This window comes from Pinus tabuliformis, chromosome 1_2, assembly GCF_031772625.1.
Source record: "Pinus tabuliformis cultivar Carrire ecotype Pingquan chromosome 1_2, CPIR1, whole genome shotgun sequence".
NCBI classification, from domain to species: domain Eukaryota; kingdom Viridiplantae; phylum Streptophyta; class Pinopsida; order Pinales; family Pinaceae; genus Pinus; species Pinus tabuliformis.
The window spans coordinates 1,091,185,644-1,091,196,243 of record NC_142298.1 but is presented as its reverse complement, the minus strand read 5'-3'; positions in this window follow the sequence as shown (position 1 = coordinate 1,091,196,243).

Genomic DNA, 10,600 nt, shown 5'->3' with positions numbered 1-10,600 from the left:
TTTAGGAATAGGTCAAGTTTTTATTTTCCATGACTCCACTTAGCAAATATGTCGTCTACAAACCTTTTCCATTCTTCAGGGGTGTATGGAAATGACCTAAGAGCCTTCTGTTCAAAGTGGTCCATAAAGATGTTGGAAATTATGGGAGATAGAGGAGAACCCATAGCCACACCATGAGTTTGTTCATAAATTATTCCTTCGAAACTGAAGTACAAGGATTTCAAGCATAGTTCTAAAAGATCCACAGTTTCTTTATCAATGAGTTTTCTCATGATCTCAATAGCTTCATCAATAGGAATCATGGTATAAATGGATACAATATCAAAGCTAAACATAAGATCTTCGTCTTTCATTTCTATGTTATTAATCCATTGAATAAAAGAATAGGAGTCTTTAATATAAGAAGGGGTATTACCAGACAGGGGTCTAAGTTTTTTGGCAAGGTGTTTTGCCAGCAGGTAAGTAGGGGAACCTATGGTGTTAACTATAGGTCTGAGAGGTATGTTAGGTTTATGGACTTTAGGAGCCCCGTAAATTCTAGGAATAATGGAACTATTAGGGATGATTTTCTTTTTTGTGACATCATCTAAAGATGATTCTTTGATTTTCTTAATTACTTCGCGCATGATTTTCTCACTGGGATCTTTGTTTATTATTTTATAGCATCCACTATTGTTTAGATGATCTTCCATTTTATTGTCATAATCACTTCTGTTCATGATTACAGTTGCGTTGCCCTTGTCAGCCTTTAGGATGACTATGTTTTTATTTTTTCTTAGGTTGTTTAAAGCTCTTTTTTCTTCTATGGAAATGTTATATGTAGGAGGTTTAGCAGTTCTCGGGATTTTTGCAATATCTTGTCTGATTTCTTCACTTTTTGCTATCTCTAAGTTTTTAATGGCTACTTCTATATTACTGATAACCTCTTCTACAAAAATTTTATTAGGGGTTATGGCAAAATTCAGCCCTTTTTTTAAGATGGATTCAGTTGCATGATCTAGGATGATGTCTGATAAGTTAATGACCTAGGCTTTGTTAGATGTCATGATTAGATTGTGATGTGGGTTTTGCATTTTTAATCTGGTAGATGGGTTGTTTGCCAAGTTTTTAGATTTATCCACATTATTATTTATATCAGCGCTATTTTCAATCGGTGAACTGTTGGGTATGTTGCCTTGCATACCGATTATGCGTCTGTTGCTAATATCCTGTGTCACAGCCACATTTTTTGCCTTCAGTTCACTCATATACGTGTTGCTGCTAGCCTTTACACCTCGACTGCTCCAATCTTGAATTGTAACATTGCTATTTATGGGTTTAGACGTTGAAAAACCCAATTGCGCTGAATTAATATCAGGGACCGTGCTGATCTGTGATAAATATGAAATTTTCTTTGTTTCATTTCTTGCCAAGCTGTATGAGTGGATATTGAGGTTGATTGAAATGAAGAATTGTTTTAAAGGTGAATAACCTACATTGTGGACTCTTAAGTTGATACAACGACTCAAGAGCACTGAAAATAGGATTTCAAGGGTTGTCAATATCTAGGTTGATAGAATCTTGGGAGGATTCATTACTGAGTTCGTCATAGACTTGACCATGTCCTATGGTGAAGCATAATGACGATTCTTCAAAGGACTGTGAGGTAAGTAATTAAAATCTCTAAAACTTTGGATTAAGATGCTTCTGTGTGAAAAGGGAGTTTTACGGATGCAATCAAATTGCTAGTTTACTTTTGTTTGGAAGAAGATGGAATAAATCTGAGCAAGAGGTCGTAGTAACGTGAAGTGGAAAGAGATATAGAATATATACCAAAAAGAGATATTGTGGACAAGATCCAAAGACCTTTATAGAGACTGATTATATTCCTCTTTTAGGTAGATCTAAAAGCGAAGGAGAAGAAAGCCACCGTGATAACCCATGGGTAGCTTTGCAGTATTCACCCTTCCAACCTGAGATTTCTCAGAAGCCAAAATCCAGTAATAGCTAGGATGTTTAAGATCCAAACGTGTAGAAAATTCAAGAAGACATTTAGCGGAAGTAGCAGCACCTAGAAGAGATTCAGGCAACTGCCAAAACCTTACCAATCTCGCAAGAACTCATTAAGATCAATGAGGGAAATTCCCTCTAGAAGAAGATAGAGGAGTTGAGGAAGGAAGAGTAGGTTTTGACAGAGAGAACTCAACCATGGTAGGATGAGGCTCCCCAACTATCCCAAACAATAGATGAGAAGCTTCAAGAGCTTCGATAGAGGGAGACAAAAAATATGCAGAAGGCTACAGAACCTATGACAGAGGTACTACTGGAGGAAGTGTGCAATGAAGAGAAGCAGGTCATAGACATTCTGTAGCAGTTCAGTAGTGCCTACAACAACATTGTAGCAAATATCATAGGTAAATTGGCTGAGTGAATTAAGATGAGTCACATGTGAGTGTTGGGGGTCTATTGGGCATAACCAATTTCGCCTAGATTTCGGCAAAGATTTTGCATTTTATGGAGTGAATCACGCAATGGAGCATGCAGCAGAGCACGAACTAGACCACACAGTAGAGCAGCGGAACACAAAGTGGACCGTGCAACGGAGCACATTGAATATACCGTGCACTATAAGGGCTTTGGGGTGGGTCGAAGCCCCTCCTTTTTGTAAAACCACGTGAGTTTGTAAAGGACCAATGCGTTTTGGACCATAGTTACCTATTTAAGGGAGTCCATGGTATTTTGATGATATAACCCTTCAATGTAATAGTATATATAGGGTAAAATAATAAGAGAATCATCTAATTTTGGATACATATCAATGTTATGGTTGGATTTTATGATATGTAGTTTTGTAGCAAAGGAAATGCTCTAGGGTTGAGTGCGCAGAGGCCTGAGTCTGAAGCTAAGTGTGCAAACAGCCTACAACTTAGTGCGCAGGCCAAGGACTATTTGTTTTACATAGATTCATTATATAAGAAAAAATTATTGTGGACGTAGCCCCATATTGGGGTGAACCAAGGTAATTTGGTGTCCAAATGTGTATACTCTCTTATTATCTATTGTAGAGTAGAAATTATTACATTTGCAATTCACTTTCAGCACATTTATAGTTTATGGCTTTATATGACATGTTTAAGTGTTTAACCTAATGCGGCGAAGTGGTTTATGGAAGATATGAATAAGAAAACATAATAATACCACATCTCCTAATCCTTCGAGGCTACAAAAACCTAGTTCTATATCCTCTCATAGTCACTTCGGGTGAGACTACGATCTGCTTGCAGGTCTTTGCCGAAAGGGCCAGTGATTGAGGGTTTTGTTGGTGCGTAGTATAGATCAAACCTGGGTCAACCCAAACCAAGCCAACATTTGTATTAGGTGGATCCAATGTGAAAATTTATGAAGCGTGGTCCACAGTGGTTCTAAGGTTTGGAGCCTTTAGTAAGGGAGTGAAAGCTTCTTTCCAGTGGTAGCTAGTAAATTAGATCAGGGGGTAGGAGCTCCCTTCCGATGTGTATCGGTAAATGACATCAGGGGGTTGGAGCTGCGTTCTAGTGGGTGCTAGAGAATGAGAGAAGGTTGTAACCTTCCGCAGGTGGTTGTCTGTGTCCTAGTATGATTTTGTTCCAATGCAAGATTGTAAGAAATTTTTCTTAATAATAGAAGATAAAGACAAAGATAACATCAACAGTGGTTTTTCCCACATTGGGTTTCCACCTAACAATAAACGGGTCCATGTGTGTTGATGTGTTGGTTATGTGTGATGGTTTATTCTTTTATTACTACACATCATTATTGTTTAATTAATTCTTAATGAAGTATTATACACTGGTTCAAGTTAAACAGATGATGAATTAACTGAAAAGTTAGTTAACTAGATATAAACTAGTTGTCCACATAACAGTCGTGTACATATGTAGGTTTACTTCATTATAGTTGCATACAAAAATGTGAATAATAAATTGAAAGTTTTAGTTAGTTTTAAAATATAGATTCACTCCCCTCTCTCTCAGTATTTTTCCCAATAATTGGAATCAGAGAAGGTCCTTCAAAAGAAGCTTGATCGCTTGAAGGAGATCCATTAAGATGATGGGAACAAAGAAGATAGCTCAAAGAAGGGTTTCAAAAAATTGTGACAGTGATATATCAGATGTAGTTATAGATGTCATAAAATACTCAGGTTTGGGAGCACCCCACTTTCTATTAATCAAGAATGAAGAAGTCGGTAACAAAAAATTATCCGATATGGGTTTTTGTTCTAATTGTGGTCCATTTCACTATCTATGATATAATGATAGTGATGATAATAGTGAAATGACTTAACTTGCACTCATGGGTAATAGTGAAAGTAAGCACTCTAAAGAGAAAACAAATTCAAAAATTTTGGCCCTAGAAGCAAAAGATCAAGGAAAGTCAAAAGTAATAAAAAAATGGAGGCATACTTATGCTAAGTAATGATAATTATCACCAATGGAAAGAAAAGATGAAGTCTAATCTAATGAAGCGTGATGTTTGGTATGTAGTATGCAGCTTGGCTACACAAAATTTCCTCCATCAGACGAGAAAGTGAAAAAGAACGGTAAGGAATTAATTGACATCATTAATAGCATATCTGATTCAGCATTAAATAAGGTTATGCATTATGAAACTGAAAAGAAAGTGTGAGATAAGCTACAAGTAATCCATGAAGAAAAACCAAAGAAAGGTTGCTCATCAAGGGAACTACCAGGTAATCCTATCCTTAACAATGTGTCAAAAAATGAAAATAATAACAAAACAACCTTTGTTATGTTAGATGGAGTTGCTGATTCAGAACAAGACAGGTTAGAAGAAATTTTTTTATCTTAGAGCAAAACTTGATTTTTCTTTGAAAAATGATTATTAATATTAAAGATAAGGTTCAGGCATATTATAACAAGGATCATATTAAATCAGTTAATGTTGTTGTGGAATCTAAACAATATTGTGAAGGTCTTGAAGCTGAGATCGTCTCTCTAAGAGCATATCTTGAAAAATCATATAAGCCAAATGAAGAACTACTTCAAGCATTTGAATAATAAGAAAATGGGTTGAAAGAAGAGATTCTCAAATTACAGGAGAAAGTGGAAGATGGAAGAAGGGTTGATGAAGATATGAAGAAAAAGCTAAACATTCTAAAACATAAATTAGAAGAAAAAGATAATGTTAGGTCCTTATAATACTAGTGATTACCCCATTACTATTGTAGTTGTATTCCTTATTAATATTGTTGTGCCCCTATTGTCCCCATATTGTTATTATTACTATGCCCCATAGAATCCCTCTATTGTTATTTTTGTGCCTTTATATTATTATTGTTAGGTCGGCTTGGTTATATTGTCACCCCTTAGACTCCTATATCTAGAAAGGAGGTTTTGTCATTTGAATCATCTAAGAATTATTCATTTATGTAATGTAAAGGAGGTTGCCCCCTCGAAGAGCCTTATTTCTAAGGCGTAGATCTATCTTTTATATCTTTTTGTGAACTAGTTTCATAACATTTGGTATCAGAGGTTTGAATTCTAAGGTTTCGATACTCCAAACATGTCATCGTGGCATTTGTGCTATAAATTTTTTTCTGCAACATTTCGAATGCTAAAGAAAAAACCCATTTGGGCTAAAATCGTTCTAAACTGCAAGTACAAATTTCAAAACTTTTCGCGCTACATTGACGGAGATATGATCTGAGGAAGTTGGCATTTTTGCAGACTCCCGAATTACATTCCGAACAGGTGACTTGGGGAAAAATAGTCATAACTTTTGTTTTGTACATCAGATTGAAATTTCATAAGAAGTTACAGGAAGAGGACGGACTGTAGTTTCCTGTGTATATTTTTTAGATCCTAAGGTCAAAACAATGACATATGGCACTTCATACAAGTTCGATCTTCTGAAAAGGTATATAATCAGGTCATCTTGGGAGACTGTGCATAACTCTTTCTTGGAGAATCTAAATTCGATTAGACTGGTGGCATTAGAAAGAGGACGCAGAGGGATACTTCAGGTTGCAATTTCAGAATTGGAAGATCTAAAACTACAGAGATACATCAGATGCAATATCTATCTCCTACAAAGTGAAAAAAGGAGTGTAGATTTTTTAAATTTTTGCTTAAGCTTGGTTTGAAAAATTATTTTGAAGGAATTCAAAGGGCATAATAAAGCATTATTATCAGTAACAGATGCCCCAAGGAAAGAAAATGCAAATACCTAGTAAGCAATCTAAAATCTCTAGCATGACTCATGAAGAAGAGGAAGAAATGCAACATGATATATCAAAATTACGAGACCAAGTGCAACAAATGTCGCTCGCACAAAAAGTAACAGAATCTAAGATGGATGGTTTAAAGAAAGATGTAGAAGCTAAGATATATGGCATGGAGGCTAAGATGAATGATGTGGAAGCTAATATGGATGATTTGAAGATAGATTTAAAGACAAGCATGGAAGATTTGAAGACAGGTTTGACAAATTTTCTACAAGAAATACTTACTAATGGTGAAAGGGTAGTAAAGGAAACTCATGATGAGAAAAAAATAAATGTTAATCATGATTTCATAGACTCTAACGTTGGATCTAAGAACCACCATATTCCAAAAATTGATATGAGGAAGTTTGATGGCAAGGATCCCGCAACATGGATACTACAGATGGAGCAATTTTTCGATCTCAATAATGTGCAAAACACATAAAAGGTACGTATTGTCACTTTATATTTAGAACCAAATCATTTTGTATGGTATCAATGGCTTTGCTCTCGTAAACAAATTGTCACTTGGGAAATTTTTATGGAAGAAACGACAACACATTATGAGGATACAAAAAGAAACATTTTTTTTAGCGAATTGATAAGTATCAAACAAAAGGGTTCAATGATGGATCACATTGAGTACTTCCAAAAATTGAACATAAGGGTAAAAGATATTCCAGAGGAGCATAGGATTGATGTGTTCATAGGGACTTTAAAGGATAATATCCAACATGAGGTTCGCCTTTGGGAACCTGATTCATTGGAGAATGCATTCAGGTTAGCAAGAAAAATGGAAAGCAAAATTATGGCAACTAGGAAGCCTACCACTCACAACTATAAAGATGGAAGTGTTGTTGCTCCTATCCTTCCACAACCTATAAGGTTGACACCACAAAAATTGGAAGAAAAAAATCAAAAGGGCTTTGTTACAATTGTGATAGCAAATACACTAAAGGTCATGAGTGTGCTGAGAAGAAATTATTCTACATAGATTGTGAGGAGGAGGAAGAAAAGGAACAAGAAATGTCAAAAGAAGAGGATATACACCAAGAAAAAACCCTAGATAAAGAAGTAATGAATCCAACCATATATTGTAATGCATTGGCTGGAATTAACACTCCTCAAACTATCAAGATAGAAGGACATATCAAGAAGAAAAAGGTAATAGTGTTGATTGATTCAGGAAGTACCCACAATTTTATTCATTATAAGAAAGCAAAAGAATTGAATTACTTCCTATATCCAGCACCAGAGTATCAAGTGATGGTTGCAAGTGGAGGAATGATAAATTGCCCTAGAAAGTGCCATAATATCAAGCTATCCATGGGAGAATATGTATTGAATAGCCGAATGGTTTCCATTCCAATAGGAGGTGTTGATGTTGTACTAGGAGTCCAATGGCTACAATCCTTGGGTACAATAGCTTTTAATTTTTAAGAAATTTTCATAAAATATTCTAAGGTAGGAAAGGAAGTTGAATTAAGGGGTATTGCAGGGAAACCAAGAAATATAATCAGCTCTAACGGTATGAAAAAACTTCTAAAAAGGGAACAATGAGGTGTAATTGCACAATTATGTCCGCTAGATGTTTCCACATCGAAATCATCTATTTCTCCATATCTCCAAAAAGTCTTGGACAATCATTCCAAGGTATTTTCCCAAAGGTCTCCCACATATTCCTGATCATGATCATGCTATTCATTTGATTCCAGGAAGTGTTCCTCCAAACATCAGGCCGTACAGATATCCCTATGCCCAAAAGAGTGAAATTGAATGTATGGTTGCAAAAAAGCTAGAGGTTGGTATTATTCAACCTAGTCAAAGTTCTTTCTCTCCTCCAACAATATTGGTGCACAAGAAGGATGGATCATGGTGCATGTGTTCGGATTATAGGGAACTCAACAAGCTCACTATTAAAGATAAGTTTCCCATTCCTGTCATTGATGAATTACTGGATGAATTGCATGGATCAATTTACTTGACCAAGTTGGATCTTCGTTCAAGATATCATCAAATTAGAATGAAGACTGAAGACATTCTGAAAACATCATTTAGAACTCATGAGGGTCATTATGAATTTTTGGTCATGCCTTTTGGCCTTACCAATGCACCTTCTACATTTCAAGGTTTGATGAATTCTATTTTAAAACCATTCCTTAGAAAAATTTTGTTAGTATTTTTTGATGATACACTAATCTACAACAAGTCTTGGAAGGATCATGTTGAACATGTTGACAGGGTGCTACAACTATTGGAGGAAAAACAATTATATGCAAAAAGATCCAAATGTTTCTTTGGAGTACAAGAGGTGGAATATCTGGGACATATTGTATCTCATGAAGGAGTTAAGGTAGACCCTAGCAAAATTAAAGTCATTAAGGAATGGAAAATCCCCACATCCGTAAAGCATCTGCGAGTATTTCTCAAGTTGACAAGGTATTATCGCAAGTTTGTTAAGAATTATGGGAGAATAGTAGCACCTCTAACAACATTATTGAAGAAAGATGCATTTTCATGGACTCCAGAAGCAACAAAGGTCTTTGAACATCTTAAAGAGGCAATGTGCCTAACACCAGTCTTAGCTACACCAGACTTCACAAAAACCTTTATTGTGGAATGTGATGCTTCGAGAAATGGAATTGGTGTTGTTTTAATGCAAGATGAAAGACCCATTACTTTTGAAAGTCGTGCAATCAAGGGAAAGTTTTTACACAAAGCTATTTATGAGAAGGAAATGTTAGCAATACTACATGCACTTAAGAAATGGTGACCCTACCTAATGGGAAGACACTTCAAGGTAAAAACGGATCATGATAGCCTTAAATAGTTTTTAGAACAAAGATTATCCTCTGAAGTGAAACAAAAGTGGGTCACAAAGATGTTGGGTTATGACTTTGAAATCATCTACAAAAAGGGGAAGAAAAATGTGGTGGCAGATGCACTCTCAAGAAAGGATGAGGATGTGGAAGCATTGTTGTGTGCCATTTCTATTATCCAACCAGATTGGATAAACGAAGCAAGGGAGGAATGGAAGAATGACGAAGAAGTGTGGGCACTTATTGGAAAGTTAGAACAAGATTCCAGTACATCTAATACATATAGCTGGAAAAATGATTCGTTATGGTACAAAGATCGCTTATGCCTCTGTAAGAATTCCCAACTCAAACAAAATATTCTAATGGAAATGCACACTTCTCCCTTAGGAGGGCACTCAGGATTTTTAAAAACTTACCATAGGATTAAGAAGGAATTTTTTTGGGATGGCCTTAAATCGGATATTCAAAAGTTTGTGGCGGAATGTTTGGTTTGCCAACAAAATAAAGTTGAAACAATTAAGACCTCGGGTCTATTATCGACTCCAAGCTAACATTGGGAGGAGGTTCCAATGGATTTTATCACAGGTTTACCCAAGTCTGAGGGAAAGAGTGTCATCATGGTGGCAGTTGAAAGACTTACCAAGTATGCACACTTTTGTGCATTATCACATACATTTAAAGCCAGTACAGTTTCTATTGCATTTATGGAAACAATTCAAAAGTTACATGGAAACCCAAAGATTATTGTAAGTGACAGAGATCCCACTTTCACTAGAAATTTTTGGACAGAATTATTTTCTTGTCTTGGTAATCAGTTATCTCATAGCTCATCTTATCATCCTCAATCTGATAGGCAAACTAAGATAGTAAACAAATGTTTGGAAGGATATATTCTTTGCTTTGTATCTGATAAATAGACACAATGGGTCAACTGGTTGCCTCTGGCTGAATAGTGGTATAACACTTCCTTCCATACAACAAAAAAAATGACCCCATTTATGGCACTTTATGGATATCAGCCACCATCCATCACATCATATTTAAGAGAAAATTCTAAGGTTCAAGCAGTGGAACATCACATTGAGCATCAACAACAAGGCCTCCAACTCTTAAAGGATAACCTCATGTTAGTGCAGAATAGAATGAAACAACAGGCATATCAACATCACAGCGAAAGAAGTTTTGATGTAGGTGATTGGGTATTCCTACGGCTACAACCATATAAACAAATGTCTCTCAAGCAAGCTAAGAAGGATAATAAATTATCACCAAAGTATTATGGTCCGTACAAGGTGTTGCAAAAGATTGGTACTATGGCATACAAATTGGAGCTTCCTGCAGCTTCTCAAGTGCACCCAGTTTTCCATGTTTCATGTTTAAAGAAGGTTATAGGCGACAAGCTCCCAATTCAAACAATATTGCCAGAACTTGACGAGGAAGGAAAAATTATATTGGAATCGGAAGCAATCACAGAAACAAGAACTCAACATCTACGAAATCGATCAATTTCGGAGTATCTCATCAAGTGGAAGAACTTATC